The 17,775-nt window shown below is 39.6% G+C and overlaps 1 long non-coding RNA gene across 1 annotated transcript; it reads right to left on the reverse strand.

Annotated features, from left to right (window-relative positions):
- Nucleotides 1-2,718: 2,718 nt before the first annotated feature.
- On the reverse strand, nucleotides 2,719-12,488 carry LOC125487168. The gene is made up of 2 exons (XR_007265689.1): nucleotides 12,432-12,488; nucleotides 2,719-6,029 (listed from the first exon to the last, which is right to left on the reverse strand). It is a non-coding gene; the product is annotated as an uncharacterized LOC125487168 (long non-coding RNA).
- Nucleotides 12,489-17,775: the final 5,287 nt, after the last annotated feature.

Genomic DNA, 17,775 nt, shown 5'->3' on the forward strand with positions numbered 1-17,775 from the left:
ACTCCCCCATCTATTCTTTCCCCCTTATATTTTGTTTTTCAATTATAATTACTCGTGATTCCATCACACCTCCTCTAAACATATCTTTCATTTATTTGTCCCATTTCGCACTCCCTTTAGCATTGCACCATGAACTCTTTTTGTCATTTGATCTCTCCTGTTCTCTACCTTTATTACTTGCCTAACCTTGAGCGCTTCTCAACAACTACCCATCCCTTTCCGAGGTAAGGTCACGGACCAGAAACACACACTGATTCTCTCTCCACAGACGCTACCAGACATGTTGAGCATTTCCATTATCTTCTGCTGTCATGCAAAGTACTGATCTTTCCTGAAAGTTGGACTTCACAGTAATTAAATCCATCTGGTGCTCTTTAATTAATTAAAATCAGAACACTTTGTAAACCAACTAAAGCCCTACAATTTTTATCAGATTTTCAACTGTAATTTTAGCTGGATTAACGTTCATTTGATTAAGAACACTCAGGCTGTAATTAAGGGCTTCTGTAAATTAGGTGGGAAATTACTCACAGATTTAATTACTTTCTCTTTATACCATCTGACAGGATTAGAAAGAGAGAGAGAGGAGGGGGGGGCACAGATACAAACCAGATCTCTGCAGTTTGTACTTTGGTTTATACACTATGATCAATGCCACCCGCTCTAAAAGCAAATGCTGATCCCAATGAACCAAAAGCAAAGGAAGGTTAGTAACAGGAACAGGCTTGGAATTAATGGTTGTGAGAAGGACAGTACCATGTGGCATTCTTGTTCATAAAGACACCTAGGAGCTAGCAATTCTTCCAAAAGCCGGGGGAGGGAAGACAGAATTGTAGTCAACATTGCCAGAAAGGAGCAGAAAAATGGGGAAAAAAAAGTCTTCCACTTGTCAGACCATTTCATTATGCCCTGTAGTGAAAGCCCCTCTGCTTGTTAGTAAACATGATTGACAGGATCTGAATTCCATTGACCAGTTTCCTGACAAAAGCAGAGAGACCAGCTACTGTGGGCCAGATAACCTCATTCAGTATTTAGACTTGCACTTCAGAACACGGGAGAGGTGGAGTTCCACCACTCCCATTCAATTAAGATCAGCTCAAACAGGCAAGTTCTCAGCTCAACTGGTGGCCGCAGCATATGGTGTGTCAAGGAGTTCCATTCAACTGCCTCCTCACGTTGCTGCCACCTTGCAACAAATGGACCATGGCAGTTCAAGAAGGCAGCTCACCGCCACCTTCTCAAGGGCAATAAATATGAGCCCAGTCAGCGACGGGGTGAATGAATCACAGATGATAGTGTGCTCTTGGGAAATAAAGCACTGGGTTTTAAGAGTTTCATAGAGTAATACAAATAATTTAATAACAGACAGTAAAGGCAGTTGATAAAGAAAAAAGGGACAAGTAGATAGAGTTCACAGCCTTACTGAAAGTAGCATCAAATCTGGAAGGGTTTTCCAAAACAGCTGTGAAAAAAAAGGGCAATTTTCAACTATTAATCAAATTGTTGTTTATTTTCTTATGGATAGAAAGACATGTGGAATAGTGAAGGATTCACTAGCTAATTTGCTGTCTGCCAGGGTGGCATACCGTAGTTTTGACATCTTCACATTCTTTCTTCACAGAACAGTGTAGTGAACAGATTCACAGGCTAACACAGGACACATTGTGATGTGAATGCTCCTTTCATTGCTGTAACTATCTTTATTGAAGCTAATTGGAGTGCTAAAGCAGGTTTTTTTTCATGGGCTTCCAGAAACCACACAATTCTAGTGGTAGGAGCTTTGGTGGAGGGGGGGGCGGTGCCCAGAGGGAAGAGGTGCTCCACATACCCATCAACAAGAGTATCCTACTGGGTGCCAACCGAGATCACAGTCAGAATTCCCAACTGCCTGCAGCAGAGATCAAACCCTGCATTCATCACTCATTGAAAGCAATACTGTCATTGAACCAAAGTGGGGAGGCGATGGTGGTGTTATCGCTGGACTGTTAATCCAGAGACCCCAGTAATATTTTGGGGACCTAGATTCGAATCCTGCCAGGCCTAACCAGCTATGCCCCCACCTCATGAATGGATTAAAAATAAGACAGATCCAAGTCAACTAGTGTCAATAATACTGGAGAGATGCTGGGATTTTCCATATCCTTCAAACTGACAGATAAAAGGAGGTTCAAGGACAAGTGGTCAAGTAAAGTTCCAAGAGAGGAAAAAATCTATTTCTTTTGTGAACTCTGTATGGGTAATGCATAAATCAGAATTCTGAAAATTGAACATATTCTTCATTGTTATATGCTAGACACTGCAAAAGGGGTTAATGAGGTAAAGCATTGATTATGAAAAGCAATTTCCAGTTAAATTGTTTCAGAGATAGCAGGAACTGCAGATGCTGGAGAATCTGAGACAACAAGAAGTAGAGCTGGATGAACACAGCAGGCCAAGCAGCACCTTGTTAGCCAGTTAAATTGTAACATGATTGTAATGTTCTATTAAAATGCCAATTCAGTAAAATCCAAAGAGCAAGGGTCTGCAGATGAAAGTATCAGTGATGGCAAAAATTAAAACCCACCCCAAGAGACTTTTAATATTGTCTTCCCCTGTTAAGAGCTCAGCTCTATTGACAAAGCCTCAAAACACAATCACCAGTTCAGAGTTCATTTCCATCACATTAACATTCTCCCTTTCATCCCAAATATACCAAGTAATGAAAGAAACACTTGAGAATTCCTGCCCAGATCGGAGATTATTTTTATTGAAGAAACAAGGTATAATTGCATGTTTTATACATATGCTCGCAGACACACACAAAAGCTTCTGTAGACAGTAATCACTGGTATTGATCTTATCTACAGCACAGAATGCTTGGCTGGTTTACCCCCACGTTTAATCGAAGTGTCAACAATATTTCTGACAAATCCAACTCAATGTAAAACAGCCAATGACAGCAGTTGCCTTTGTTTGGGACTTGCACACAACAATTTTCTCATCGACACCAAGCTGAGGATGGATGCTGTGTAGAGCTACATGAACACAGCATTCACTTTAAGAAGTGCCATTTCCGTAGCTCTCTCTAAAGCAAAAAAAAGTTTCCTCAGCAGGGCCCCATCTTGTAACACAATACAAAGCACTGTTGTGTACACACTGATGTGTTTAGTTGCATGCCCATTTCTATCAAAAATCAACTTTAGTTAGGACGGTGGCCAGGGGTTGGGGGGTCCGTTGAAACAAAAAGGGACAGCAGAAAGAAAAAGAAGACAGGGCAAGGGAATGGTGGATGGAATGGATCTGACTAGGTGGTGGCTCTTAATTACCGTTCAGCAACACTTTGTTAAAGTACACGTGCAGACAGATTGCTGCAATTCATCACATGGTCAAATGGTCTACCAACAATCCTCCACTGTTCAAATATTAAGATTGGTCACTTGCAAGAGGCCTTCCTCTTCAAAAGGTAGTCTCTCAGGATAACGGTTGACTCGGTTCCATTCCAGTTCTTTGGATTCTAGGATGGCTGACTGTAACGTTCAATGATTCAATGGTTTTTAGTAGTGTTAGTCTGTTGATTGATCTATGTTTACTGCATTTGATTGAATAAACCTGGGGGCAGCTTCCAGACAAAGACCCAAAACGCCAAAGTTCTGAATATATACGGAGCCATCTTGTAATTGAAGAGCATTATAAATAAACTTGTTGTTGGGAGTTAGAACTTGTGTTACCTATGCATTGTTTTGATCTAAATCAAATATATAAAAACGCACAACAAGCAAATACACAACTGATAAATCCATTGTGTAGTCTGAAGAGTCTGTCATACATGGGACAGAGCAGACTCAGAGGGCTGCGTAGATGAACTGTGGGGAGGTTTTGTGCACTCTCTCCAACATCTTGACTGCATGTTCCTGATGAAGTCTCTGAAAAAGTTTGGGGTCTTCTGAATGAATTTTCTGATCAATCACAAGCCACAGACTCCCTTGAGTTAGCAGAGGTATTTGACCTCCAAGGATGCTTTGAGGACATTGCTAAAGCATTTCAGTTTTCTTCCTGGAATCTCGTGTCATAACCAAGTTCCATGTAGAACAGTTGTTTTGGGAGTTGGAAGTCAAATATCCTGACAATATGCCCTGCATTGAAATGCTAATCACTCAAAACAGTTCTACTAGGTGGGATATGTTGATTTGGACATTGCATTTGGACCACGTCCCTTGCCATTGGATTTGGAGGATTTTGTGAAGATATCACTGATGGTACTTCTTCAATGCTTTGAAATGTGTACTACAGGATGCCCGAGTCTTTGAAGTATATTGGACTGCAACAGTCGCTGCTGCCCAGTAACTTATGTCCTTAGTCAGGTTTGAAATGTTAGTCCTCAAATTTTCTTGACCTCCATCAGCTGAAGGTTGAGCTGGCACATTCAAAGAATGATTAATTTTGTCGGTCGGCACGGTGGCTCAGTGGTTAGCACTGCTGCCTCTCAGCACCAGGAACGCAGGTTCGAATCCACCATCGGGCAACTGTCTGTGTGGAGTTTGCACATTCTTCCCACGTCTGCATGGGTTTCTGCCAGGTGCTCCAGTTTCCTCCCAAGTCCAAAAACATGCAGACTATGTGAATTGGCCATGTTAAATTTCCCATAGTGTTCAGGGATGTGTTACTTAGGTGGGTTATCGGGGGGTGGGACGTCTGAGGGTTGGTGTGGACTCATTGGGCCGAAAGGCCTGTTTCCACACTGCAGGGATTCTATGATCTATATCTACCTTCTAGCCTGACTCCAAAAAGAAGGATGTGTTCCAGGATTACATCATTAATCTTAATTAATGTAAGGAGATGCTACACTGTTAGATCTAGTTGGAAGAGATACTCATTTTTCTAGGTGTTTAGTGAAAACCTCATTTTCTAATGCTTCAGGGGACTGTTGTGACCCTTTTATGACCTCACAAAAGTGTTGTGACTCCATCAACTGTGGAAGCTTATGGTATATCCTCCTTGAATTTGCCTTTCCTCAAATTTGCTACCACCATCCTTTGCACCACAGTCAAAATCAAACCATGAATCTCAAAAATGGAACAAGCACAGACCCCATCTCAATGAAGACTGGGGTTAAACATGGCTGTGCCATTGCAATAACCAGCTTCTCCATCTTCCTTGCTGCATTACTACACCTCACCTGCAGGTATGGAGGTAATCTACTACTCAACCTATGCTGCTTTCAATGCAAAACCAAAATCACTCCAACTTCAGTCACTGGGCTCCAGTACGCAGATGGAACTGGGGTGCATGTTACTCAAAAACTAAGTTATTGTCATTGTGACAGGTAATGAAGGACAACCAAGACAAGTAGAGTTATAATCAATAATTGACAGTTACAAAGTGCCTATAACACAGCAAAAGTTTGCAAGAGAAAACTGACATAGACGTGACACTATGAAACTGATCAAAAGCTTGGTCTACAATGCAGTTTCAAGGACACACTCAAAAAGAGAATACAGTAAGCAATTTGAAAAGATTCAGAAGGAAATTTTTAAGAGTTCAGGGCCTCCACAAACCAAAGTTAGTGGGAGGGCTCAGGATCTTGTTATGCAATAAACTACGTAATAGACTGGAATTGGAGGACCAAAGTTCTCAGTGGGAGGTAGGGCCAGAGGAGCTGGTTGGTGAGATAGTGTGGGTGAGGTCATGGAATAATTTAAACACAAGAACGAGGAGAATTTCAAAATCAAGTAATTGACAGTGAGAGATCCAATGTAGGTCAACGAATATGATTGGGTTTGGTTGGTTGGCTGGCATCTTTCCAGCCAGAAAGGATAATGGGAATGTAATTTCAGAGAAGTCCAGTAGCATAATATGTGGCACCTCCCAGCTGATCAAGCTGATTCTAGGAATGCAAAGTCTCTCAGAAGTGATAGAGGACACTCTCCCTTTCGGATGAAGCAGGATGATCTCTGCTGATTCCTTGCTCGCTGGGCTGATAACTGTTTGGAGCTTCTCAAACCACATGTCACCATGGAACAACTTCCATGCAACTTGGTGCAAGTTAAAACCTGGGGAGATCAAAAATATGGATGAGCTCAAGTTTATAAAGGGTGGAGGGGCAGGAGACTGACCGGGGAGCACAGGAGTCATCGTGTTAAGACATATTGGAAAAATGGATGGAGTTACAGCAATAGATACACTAATGCAGAGGTACAGACAGATGATAGTAGACATAAAAGTTCACACTCTTTGTGATAGAGAAAATGTGGAGTCAGACGTGTAGCTCAGGTGAAATAAAATTGAGAACTGTCTGGTTTAACTAGAGACAACAGGCAGGGAGGGGGATGGAATCACTGACTTGAGGAACAACTAGGGTCAGTAACTGGAAGTAGAGAATAAAATCAATCCTTACTGCACTGTAGAGACTAGGGATAGAGATCAGCACATCACAAGCATATTATCCAGCCAGGTGCAAGCTTTGCTTAAAATAGTCTGTACACAGAGGTCACTTGATTCCCTTAGTCCAAGACAATTCCTACAAATACGTTTCAAACAAAGTATGAACAGGAATGCTGCAGAAAGTTTCTTTATTTTAAACACAGATGGGAGGAGAAAGCAGAATTTAAGAAGTGGATTTTCTTTTGTTGCTGACAATTCTTGAAGCTGCCATCCTTAGAGACAGCAAGCTCAAAGCCTGAATAATTAAAACAAATGTCGGGGGTGGGGGGTTGGGAATCATCTTTATGGAGATCAAAATGGAATTTTAAGTAATAATTTGCTCATTATAATTCAGAGGAAGCAGATCTCAGTGTCAAAGTGCATAGGTAAGGGGAGAATAAAATTGCATTTATGTAGCACCTTTCATGACCCAAAGCAGTGTAAAACAAATGAAGTACATTTGAAACATGGCTACTATTTTAATGAATGAAACACAACAAACCATAGTTGCAGCCTCCTGTGTTGCCTGTTTGATCCTGTTTTATCAGCCACCTAAATTAGCCCTTACAGGGGGATAAGTATTTAGCTAAATTTTGTTTCACTCTGGACTATCTGCTATAAACAGCTGCACATATGGAGGACATTTGGCTTGTTGCTCCTATGTCAATTCGGAAAAAGCTATCTAGTCAGTTCTATTACTTTGCACTTTCCTAATAACCTTTTGATCTTTTCCCTTCAAATGTTTATCCACTTTCCTGTTGAAAGTTATAAATGAATCTGTTTCCACCATCCTTTTAAGTAGTGCATTCCAGATCGTAATTCACTGCGCGCGCACACAAAAAAAAATCGTTATCTCACCTTAAATCTGTGTCCTTTGGTTACCACTGAAAACCATTTTACTGCACTGTCAAAATCTTTAATAATTTTGAACACCTCCACTAAATCTCTTAAACTTTTCTGCTCCAAGGACAGCACTTCTAGCTTCTCTCTTATTATCCCCTCATAAGTGAATCATAGCATTCCAGTATATCTCCTTTGTACCCTCCCAGAAACACTGACATCCTTCCATAAGTATGAAGGCCACAATACTCCAGACAGCAACCAGAGATCTGTGATGGCTTAGTACATCTTCCTTGCTCTTGTAAGCTATACCTCAGTTTATAAAGACATGGAGCCCGTGTGCATTTTTAACAGTTTTCTTGACTTTGCGTCATCTTGAAAGGATTGCGTATGCATATCCCCAGGTGTCGGTGTTTATGAACTCCTTTCAAATTGCACTATTTAATGTATATTGTCTCTCCACATTCTTCCTGCCAAAATGCATCCATTCACACTTCCCCACATTAATTTAATGTGACATGTTCATTTTGCCAGTCTAAGTTGTCCTCAAATCTGTAACAATCCAGCTCACCGTTTTACCACTTATAAATGTAATGCCAGGTAAAAAATTTGAATTCATGCTCTGCATAGTCACATTCGGATAATTAATAGATACATCCAACAGAGCAGTGGCGCCTCTATGAACCCAGAGGGAATACGACTGTATATTTCTTCCTGGCTGAGAAATAATCTTTCACTACTATTTGGTGCTTTCAATTTGCTGTTACGGCTCCTTTAATCTCCTGCATTTAGTTTTGTTAATCAGTCTATATTGCAACAATTTATCAAAAATATTTTGAATATCTATACACATACCAGCCCAAGACACTTGCATCAACCCTTGCATTACTTAATTAAAGAATTCAATAAAGTTAATCGAACAATTTTCTTCTCAAAAATTTACACTGGCTACCATTAATTAACTCATTTTTCCAAGTGACATTTAATATTGTTTGGATGATCGTCTTTACACATTTTCCCAATACCCTTAGGCTGACCAGCCTAGAGTTGCTGGATTTATCTGTCCTCCTCCCCATTTTCAAACAGGACTTAAAATTCACCGCCTTCCAGTTCACTGGCACTACTCCCATATCTAAGGAAGTTTGCAGCTTCACAGTCAATCTCCAACCTAATTTCATTCAGCAGCTGAGCAAGTGACTTTCTCTACTTCAAACACTGCCAACATTTTAAAGTGTCATCTCCTTCTACTACCCCCTCCACTATTGCAATGCTGGCAACATTCTCCTCGCCAGTAAAAACAAATGCAAACATGTAGTAAATTAGCCATGCCCAATGCCTCCGCAAGAACATATTTTTGTCACCTAGTCAGTCCCAGCTTTCTTTTAAAATACTCTACTATTTGTTTGTAAAAAGACTTTTGAGTTTCCTTTCATATTATCCATTAATCTGTTCTCATTCTTTGTCCCATTCTCCCCTTTACTCTCTGCATTAAGCTCAGCTTTCTTTCATGATATCAATCATAAGCAAATTTACAGTTGAACTTCAGAAGAATACCAGAACACCAGAGTAGAAGTAATGAGTTATTCTAATTATCATAATAACAACTGGGATAGCAACAGTGTAAAAGAACAGAGGTGGCAGATAAACTGTTCACAGTCCAAAGAGAAAATAAGTGGTATGGTTCAGAGAATGCAGTGGGACAAATGGAGCAGTTTCAGTGGGGGAGCACTTCAGAAACAGTGATCACAATATCTTTCTCTGTTTTCTCTGTGAGAAGGTTGGAAATTGACATGGGGTGGTCAATTCTGTGAAAGATGAAATTCAACTGTGTGGACGTATATTTTGGATCATTAAAAAGAAAACTTACTATACTTTCACAATGTGAAATTCAGGTGTCCATATACTCAAAGTATTAAAAACTAGCTCACAAACAAAAAGAGTAATCAAAAAGGCTAATGAAATGTTGGATATGACCTCAAAAGGGACTTAGAACATAAAACGGTGGAAATGATATTTCAATTATAAAAGTCTTCATGCAGTCATGGGTATCAAGCTTCAGGATACATCCCATAGTCACCAGAATTATACCATTATGACAACATGTCGCATTACCTGTGTGTGCATTTTTGTATTTACATAGTTGACAGGTGATCTAATTTTAAAATGAATCAGGGATTCAAAAAGTAAATACACAGTAACTATTTCTTCTAGTTGGACAATCCACCGCTGGAAGCTGGAAACCTAAAATTAGAGCCAAGCTATTTTGGAATGTAATAATGAAGTTTTGCTTTCTACAAAGTATGATAGAAAAATTGAACTCTCTCTTTAAAAGATGCTGAGACAATTGAAAATGTCAAGATGGATATTAATAGACTACATAACATTATCAAGGGCTGTGGGACAAAAGGTGGATAAATAGATTGGTGGTACAACTCAATCATGATCTAATTGAATGGTCGAACAGGCTTGAGGGGCTGAATGGCCTACTCCAATTTCTATGGTCTCCAGTGGTTAGAGTCTAGAGAACATAATTAATAAACAACCATACAACTATGAATTTATTCTGCTGGTGAAGGAATAGACACCTAAAAAGCACAGTCAAAATTACCCTTTTCCGCAGGAGGTATTTACATTTCAGTGGGTACAGGTAACACACCATTCCGGCATGTTAATAGTCTAAGTTTACTGGCCGTGCATCCAAGAACAACACTGGATTTCAAAGGACTAGATCATTAGAGAATTGCGTGATATTAGAACTGGTCAAGTAGTCAACAGGCCTCAATTGAGTCAAGGTAAAAACACAAATGTTTCTGAAGTGGCTCCACTAACAGTTTGTCAATGCATTCCACAACATAGCCTCAGCTGATGCTGTCCTTGTGACTGGCTTTACACATAGGCTAAAATGCATTCAGGTATAAAAGGTAAATTATGAATGCAACCAACAATATCCACTGAATGGCCCATTAGTTAACTGCACTTAGGATATGGAGGTTTGTATTGTATTAGTAAACACACCATCTATTAATTGATTTTTTTTGTCTAGTTGCATCCAGATAAATACTTGAATCTCATGTTACTTAGATTACAGTTTCCAGATTTCATGGAAATGCATCAATTTAACTTTTTCTTGTGAAAATATGTTTCAGGGATTATCTTGAGTTAGAAAATTTCTAAAATACATTGCACAACAGCGTAATTAAGGCATATTTAGCTTGAATTCTCAGAAGTAGACTCCTGAACCAATTGAGCGCTGACAGTACCAAATCCAGATCCCTTACTAAAGCAGCAGAGGATTTTTGCCACCGAGAGCAATGAGATTCACTTAACAACTAAAAGGAAGTTCAGAGTGTAAGTATTCCAAACACTTGTACATTAAGAACATTCTGGGTGAAAACATTATAACTGACATTACACAATCAATGAAAAGAACGTCAAAGGTGTATAAACATTCCAAATCCTCAAAGACACTGCTCCAGTTATATCCCAAGTACAACAGTGACATATTGTTATCGCATTAACCTTTGATGCATCACAGAAAGAAACCCTGCATTCCTATTAATTGTCAAATTATGAAATGAATGGTAAAAACTGAACTCAATGCAAATACCCACGGGATGGACACATTAATCAAGCCACTGGCCATTATTTAATCACGTGTTTGATCTACTAAGGTATCAGATGAACCACTTGTGAAGTCATGAATCCCAGTACACGAATGTCTATAATGCATCCGCAACTTCCAAGCTTGACAGGACACAGTTAAACAGAAAGAAAGAGCTTGTACTTGTACTGCACCTTTCATGATGCTAGCATATTGAACAGAACTTTACAGATAGTGAGATATCACTTTGAAGTATAGTCACTGCAGTAGGAAATTATGGCAAGCATTTTACAAAGTGATCTGAGAAACTACAATAAGATTAATGACCAGTTGATCTGTTTATGTGATGTCACTTGAGGGTGATAGATAGCAGGTAGGACATCAGGTGAACTCTTCCAATCTACTAAGAAAGTAGCAGGGGGTCCAAAAGACAATTGTTCTTTAATAAAGCCCAACAAAAATTATGGCTTGAGGCGTTCAGTAACTGGGGGACTGTGCTGACAAGGCACACTGCAAATTCAATTAGCTGATCTTTGTTGGAGCAATGGTTGAGTTGATGGTCAAGCGATTTGTTAGGTAGCATTTGGTATGCCACATTCACCTCACAAAGGAGAGATTGGTCGTCAAGGCTCTTGGCAGTCAATTCAGGGTCAAATTTTTGCAATATTATGAATAGCAAGATATTTAATTAAATCTTGCATATATGTTACTAATAACATAAGCCAGTTCGAGCACCTCTAATGTGTTCATCATTCTGCAGCATGGAAAGTAAATAAAGGTGCATGTGCAGATGAGAGACTGAATGACTACACAAGATCCTCAGAGTGCCTTGGCCAGCTGAGGGGAAACTTCTGATCATAAGATCATGCAATCTACATAAAGAGAAACATCACTTATGTTCAATTAGTGAACATGTCTAGCAAAGTCTCAAATTTTTTTCTAAGTGAGGACCAGGATTATAAATCAACGTATCTGGAAGGGGTGGGGGAGGGGCACGTTGGAAACTATGGGGGAAAACTTCAGATTAGTAAAATGTTTGGGGTCCTACTTTGCTCTTTACTATCAACTTAATCTCGAGCTACTGTTTGTGAAGTTCAAGTTCTCTCTGGCCTTATTCCAGACTACAGCAAGGTTAAAGAGACCTTGGAAAAATAATATAACCCAACTGTTGACCGCATAATTGGACAGCCAGTATGTTACACGTGCCATTTCTTATTTATCACACCCATGATAAACAAAAGACTTTTCTTTGGTAAAAATGGAGGTGCTGAAGCAATTTTAGCAACAATTTTAAGTTTGATACATTACAGGTCAGCACAGGCTTTTTTTTAATAGCGACATTATAATTAACGTAGCTTTTTTGCATAGGGTTATGGGCCACTGTATAGAGTAGTTGGAGCAACATCAAGTATACTGAACACGCAGCCCGCTGCTATACAAAGGGGTCGACTTTTCACTAATGGTACATGCCTCGATAATAAAAGGAGTGCATCAAACCCAGAAACATAGAGGACACCTGCCAACAAACTGCAACTACTGAAAGGAATTGAAGCAGACATGCGCAAAGACGACTAATGCAAAAAAAACATACACCGAGACAAGTCACGACAAGAAAACCCATCTGCCGGCAGGTTTACACTGCTGCAGGAAGGAAAGCGTTTTGTTTCCTGTCTGTACTGTAATGAGCCCTCCCTGCACCCAATCCCGCTCAATGTCGTGAAGCAAAGTGCACACACCAGTGCCACGCTTCACACAAGCCCCAACTCCTGAAAGTCAAATCCAAAGCGCGACACGAGAAGAAAAACTCCCCTGTTGTCCGTGAAGCTGGAAATGAACACTTCAGCAGTTCATTTCCACGCTTTGGCTGTCTTCTGCAGCCCACAGCACAAATGAAGTGTCTTCAAAATTAACTTTCACTGGGGCATATGCCAGAAGTCTCGTCATTTGCATGTATGCATTAAACCCCTTGTTTAGAATTAAGACCTCTGGCTATAGCCTATGTTGAGGAATGCAGTCAATTCTGGGCACGAGCTCAGGAAGGATACATTGCCCTTGGACTGGGTGCAGTGCAGATTCATCAGAATGATAAATCATGCAGACAGTTTGCAAAGTCTAGCCTTATATTCCCTTATATATAGAAAATAACGGGCTGGTGTAATTAAGAATTATTGATGAATTAATTATCTGAATCGGATAACTAACAGCTTTGATAGCGAAAGAAAATCCAGGATAAGGTGACCTAATTCTAAAATAATATGTTCTAATCAGGGATGAAACCAGGAAATCATCTTCAGACAAGGGTGTAGTGAAAATCTGGATAAAACCTCCCTCAAAAAGATACTGAGGCTAGGTCGACTGAAAAATTCAAAACTGAGACTAATATGATTTTTATTAGGCAGGAGCATTACGGGACATGGAGACAAGATGGGAAAATGGGGTCACTATACAAATCAGCCACGACCTATATGAATGACAGACAAAATTTGAAGGGTTGAATGGCCTACTCCTGGTCCTATGCAACTCAATGATAGGCATTTTACTAGCTAATACGTAATCCCTCATCACAAAGTAAAAACCGACAGAACTGCAGATGCTGTAAATCAGAAACAAAAATAGAAATTGCTGGAAAAGCTCAGCAGGTCTGGCAGCATCTGTGAAGAGAAAGCAGAGTTAACATTTTGGGTCCGAGGAAGGATCACCGGACTCAAAACGTTATCTCTGACTTCTCTCTACAGGTGCTGCCAGACCTGCTGAGCTTTTCCAGCAACATTTGTTTCTGTCCCACATCACAATGCAGCTGCAAGTGAATACCTCTTAAATGGGCAGTAAAGAGGAGTAATGTCATCATGTTTGCATAGTCTGTCAATATTCACTTCTTTGGGAGGGGAAAATCTTAAATAAATGATTTAAGGTGCAACCATATTAGGACTGATCAGACTAATTGTTTAGACCACAAAAATAAAAATGTCTTATTTCAATTATATATAACCTCAGTGAGGCTGCACTTGCGAGTATTGTTCTGAGGAAGGGTCACTAGCTGAAACATTAACTCTGATTTATCTCCACAGATGCTGCCAGACTTGCTCAGCTTTTCCAATAATTTCTGTTTTTATTTGTTTTTGTGCTTGGAGTATTGTGTACAGTTTTACTCTCCATAATTAAGGAAGGATAATTATTTTCAATCAACATGTTCATACATGTTATGACACACCTACCGGGCAGGTGGGGCTTGAAGCCAGACCTCTTGACCCAGAGGCAGGATCTCATTGACATGCAAAATTCCTGCAGGGCTGAACAGGGTAGATGCAGAAAGGATGTTTTCATCGGCTGGGGAGGATTGGTCTTGAACCAAGGGACATAGTGTCAGAATAATATGTAGACCATGTAGATCTGAGACAAGGAGGGTCTTTTTCACTCAGTAGGTGGTAAATCCTTTATATTCTGTGCATCAGAGATCTGTGGAAACTCAGTCATTCAGCCTGTTGTAGACAAAGATCAGTAGATTTCTTGATATTAAAGACATCGAGGGAAATAGGCACAGTATGGGGAAAATGAGCCAAGGTGGGTCCAAGTGAATGGCAAAACAGATTCAAGAGCCTGAATGGACTACTCCTGCTCCTATTTCCTACATTCCAATTTCTTGGAATTGACTTTAGAATAGTTTACCTGAACAGGACTCTTATCAACGTTTTATTCTTTTCAAACCAATCACAGAACCATAGAATGATACAGCACAGAAAGTGGACAATGACCTACACCAGTTGTTTTTTGGAGCTATCCAATTAACGTCATCCTCTTAGTCTTCTCCCATTGTACTGTAATTATTTTCCCCTTCAAGCTTTTATCTCGTTTTCTACTGAATATCATGACCGAATCAACTTTCATTACCTGTTAAGACAGTGCATTCCAGATTGGAAAGCCTTTCCATGTTAAAAGAAAATGTTTCCACTTGTTATCTCTGATGCCTTTGCAAACCATGTTCAATTTGCATCCTCCAATTAGCAATCCATTTTGCCACTGGAAACAATTTCTTCTTATTTACTCTCATAGCCATTTATGGTGCCTCTCTCTTCAAAAGCTTAGCTTCCTTAATACCCAGAATTTTAACAATACTCCAGCTAAAGCCCAACTAATATTTTAGATAGGTTTAGCATCACACCCTTGTTTTGTACTCTATTCCTCTGCTGATAAAACCAAGAATTCCACGTGCTTCTCATCTTCTTTTACCATGCTCAAAATGTGTACATACACCACAAGGTTCTCATTTCCTAAGTCCTTTTCTAAGACTGTACTGTTTACTTCATATCTCCTCATTCTTCGAACCAAAACACACTTATCTGCATTAAAATGTCATCTACTTATTTCACCAGTTTATCTTTCCCTGAAAGTTTCTGCTGTTCTTCTCATTGTTTGCTACACATCTGATTACATTTACTGCTACATTTCATAATTTGAAAACCTCTCCCCTCCTTTTCCCTTCCTAATTTCCTAGATACAGCAACAATGATGCAGAACTTCCAGGTCCTGGTAGCTGCAAATCAGGAGGCATTCTCAGCTATTGAAGGTTGCAAGGCAATCAGAGGTTTCAGGGTGTAACTTACACTGGAACTCCAACAAAAACAGAAGTTGCTGGAAAAGCTCAGCAGATCTGGCAGCATCCGTGAAGAGAAATCAGAGTTAATGTTTAGAGTCCAGTGACCCTCAGAACTATAGCATTTGCAGTTCTTTTGGTTTTTACTGGAACTCCAATCTTCCTGTTCACTAGAAATGGCTCCAATGGGACTTGTCAATGAGTAAACCAGGGCTGTTTATCCAGGATATACCTAGATTACTTTTTTAAAAAACCCTGAATGGTATAATGCTGTTCTCGGTAAGTACAGATGCAGGGATGCAGTTGAAGAAACTAGAGTAAAAATTGATTAAAAATTAGCTTTAAAACACTTGTAAAAACTGAACTGAAGGTAGACCTCAAGGGCACAGTTTTGCCTCAACGACCTGTTGCCATCAGGCCACGTATTTCCTCTCAATAATTGATCCATGCTGAAGACACAACAGAAAGCTTCCCACTGTAGCTGATGTAAAAGCTAAGAATGCAATTTAAAATGGAGTTGACAGTGTAAGCTACTGCATTGTTGCTGACAGGAAGATTTGGGCCATTAATCTCCCGATCATTCCTTCCTTGAGCCAGAGACTATAATCAGTGACTATAGCATTCTCCCTTTCTGTTCTCTTGCAAGATTCGTTACTCTGTAACCATGCCACTAATAACGATGCTTATAAATCACTAACCCCTTCCAAAAGACAACGAAAATTAGGCCATAAATGCTAACCTTGCCAGTGTTGTCCAGATCTCAACAATGAATACTTCAAAAAAAAAGCTGCCTGGAGATGTGCAACTGTGGCAAAACCTAAGGACTTACTTGTAGAAGTACCCAGCCTCCATTCAGTGTTTACCAACAGACAGGCCAACTGAAAGCTGGCAACAACTCGTGACTGACCCTATATCCCATTACCGCAGGACATGTGTTACTACACAAGGGGTTCCTTATCATTTTCAACAGCTGTCAAACAACTATTAGAGAATATTCACAGAACCACAATAGATTCTTGTATTGAGAATTCATCACTGTATGTATTAATAAACAGCACCATGTCACCAATAGTTACAAATCTGAAATACTGTGCTTGCACAGTCAAAATTCAGAAGTCGCTCTGCTCAGTCAGATTCATCATATTGGGTACGATAATTATATTGAAGTTGTTAGTTAAAAATAAATTAAGCAACAATTTTTTTCTTTATCAACAACTCAAGTTAACTAAGGTTCATTTAAAATCACAAGCCTTTGGAGCACTGTTCCTTCATCAGGCAACAAAGAAGCAGCTCTCCAAAAGCTTGTGATTTTAAATAAGCCTGTTGGACTACACCTGCTGTCATGAGACTTCCAACACTGGCATCTCCATATCAAGTTCACTAAGTTTTTGTAGAAACTATTTGGGTTCCAATCATCATAAAATAACCATGTTTTGGACAGTGGGAGTTTAAAAAAGACTGTAAAGTTACATAGCACTTAATATGACATTATTGCTGAACTTCCAGTCAGATTTACATTTATTAGAGTAAATCTGATAGGAGAGCATCATTTGTCATTTACTTAATGTACACTTCCATTAAAAGTGCTCCATAACATTCACCTTTGTTGTTCAAGGATCTCTGACACAATGGAAACAACCTTACAGCTCTTCAAATTGAAAACAGGTTTTTCTTTGTGAAGACTTTGTCCCTTTTAAACAGTTTCAGTGTTAAACTAGGCTTGCTTATCAATATCAGAACTGTAACTTCCTCATCCAACAGTTTATTTTAGAGCAGTGGAATTCCCCTGCTGTTAGACCAGATCCGAAAATAGTTTGATTCCCAAAGTCAGTTCAATCAAAAGACTAATGTGTTCATCATCCCTGTCTGACCTCTACAGAAACAAGCTGAACAGGTTGAAACATTGGATTGTACTGATGGTCTCTCCCAGAAGTGGACCTGCTGGACACGTTGGACTGCTAAATAAATTCATCCCTACCTAGGAAAACAAAGGTGAAATGTTCAAAAAGTATTTTTAATCATAAATTAAGAACAGGTAGGAAAATGAGCAAAAAGTGACCAATTGGGTTTTTATAACAATAACAGAGATCTGGCTCATGGAAGAAAGTATAAGGAACTGAATAATCCCTTTCACTAATAAAGGCTACTTAATAGAATAAGAGGCCATGGTGCTGAGGGTAGTTTATTAGCTTGGTTAGGCTATTCCCTTGGGATAAGGGAAGGGGGCATTTCAAGATGGGAACTTGTATCTAGTGGATTACTACAGAGATCAGTGCTGAGGCCACAGATATTTACAATATATATTACTGACTTAGGTGAGGAGAATGAATGTACTACAGCCAAG

This window comes from Rhincodon typus, chromosome 2 (genome assembly GCF_021869965.1).
Source record: "Rhincodon typus isolate 14 chromosome 2, sRhiTyp1.1, whole genome shotgun sequence".
In the NCBI taxonomy this organism is placed as follows: Eukaryota; Metazoa; Chordata; class Chondrichthyes; order Orectolobiformes; family Rhincodontidae; genus Rhincodon; species Rhincodon typus.